The sequence below is a fragment of the Tachyglossus aculeatus genome, chromosome 9, assembly GCF_015852505.1.
Source record: "Tachyglossus aculeatus isolate mTacAcu1 chromosome 9, mTacAcu1.pri, whole genome shotgun sequence".
NCBI lineage: Eukaryota > Metazoa > Chordata > Mammalia > Monotremata > Tachyglossidae > Tachyglossus > Tachyglossus aculeatus.
The window spans coordinates 63381085-63382555 of record NC_052074.1 but is presented as its reverse complement, the minus strand read 5'-3'; the positions used below and the strand labels follow the sequence as shown (position 1 = coordinate 63382555).

The window sequence follows — 1471 nt, the reverse complement described above, 5'->3', positions numbered from 1 at the left end:
TTTCCCAAGTGTTTAGTACAGTGCTCTGCACACAGTAAATGCTCTGTAAATACCATTGATTGACTAATGGATTGTTGATGGCATTGTCTTTATAGTAAAAGACAACTGATCATATTCCCTTATACTAGTCTTACAGAGTAAGTGGAAGGAATGACGTAAAATATGGATGGCAAAATTGAGTGCTTATAAATTATGTTGCTCCTCCAAAGATACACGAATAATGGTGGAACCATATTTTGCTGACTTCCTATCCTACATAGATCATAACATTTCAAGCTATTTAAGTTAATATAAGCACACTCAATTATATTTCAACTACTGGGTTTTAAAACGGCTTCTGTGACCTTTCGGTGAGGAGGTTTTTCATTGATGACTTATGTAACAGTCATTTAAAGCCAACTTTAGTAATGGGAAAAATTTCAAGTAACTCACACATTTGAAAATCTCTCGTTTTTCAAGTCTTGAGATATGTTATTAGCCATCTAAAAAGCAAATGATATCTAATAGAGATAAAAACACAAGTGGAGAAGCAGTGTGGCCTAGTAGAAAGCTCCTGACAAAGAGAATCAGGAGAACCAAATTCTAATCCTGGCTCTGCTACTTCCATATTGTGTGACTCTGGACAAGTCACTTAACATTTCTGATTTCTCAACTGCAAAATGAGGTTTAAATACCTGTTATCCCTCCTATTTGGACAGTGAGCCTCATGTGGAATAAGGACTGTGTCTTATCTTGTCTCTACTCAAGTGCTTATCACGTGAGAAGTGCTTCACAAATGCAATCATCATAATAATTACAATAGTTATTAGCAATCGTAACTACAATAATAATTATTGCCATTATTAAGTATTATGATTATTTCATTCATTATTACAAAATAATTATAATTATAACTATACTAATAAGTAATTATTGTAATTATTATTGTTGTATTATATGACATTCCTCTCGGGGCCACACCTGGAGAGTTTCCAGTATTCTACCAGTCTCGGCTACAGGACGGAGAGTCAAGCAGAGGCCTGTCAATTCCATTCCTAGCTTGGCCAGTGGCTAGCGAGTGGAAGGCAACCTGCTACAAGTCAAAACTCACCCATGCTGGGTAGCAGCGACATGGAAGGGAGTCAAGTGCGGACACTCAAGTCTACTGTGTGGAAGGAGGCAATGGTAAACCACTTCCATGTTTTTACCAGAAAAACTTCATGGATACAATCTCAGAATGATCGCAGACAGAGAACAGGACCTTCCGGGAGAGATGTGTCCGAGGTGTTGCTATGAGTCGGAAACGACTCGACGGCATAAGACAAGACAATTATATGACAACTATTCAAAGGAAATCTAAAGTTGACAGTTTCATTCCATTTAGCAGCATCAGTTTTTAAAATTAGAATTGAATATTCATTCGGGGGGAGATTTACTCATTTTTTTAGAACGGTAAGCTCATTCTTCCATCTCAAGATCTAGAAAATGGCTT

The 1471-nt window shown here is 37.0% G+C and overlaps 1 non-coding gene across 1 annotated transcript; it reads left to right on the top strand.

Moving 5' to 3' along the window:
• The first annotated feature begins 942 nt into the window (after positions 1–942).
• LOC119932683 lies at positions 943–1080 on the top strand. Its single transcript, XR_005452424.1, has one exon. It is a non-coding gene; the product is annotated as a small nucleolar RNA SNORA7 (small nucleolar RNA).
• Positions 1081–1471: the final 391 nt, after the last annotated feature.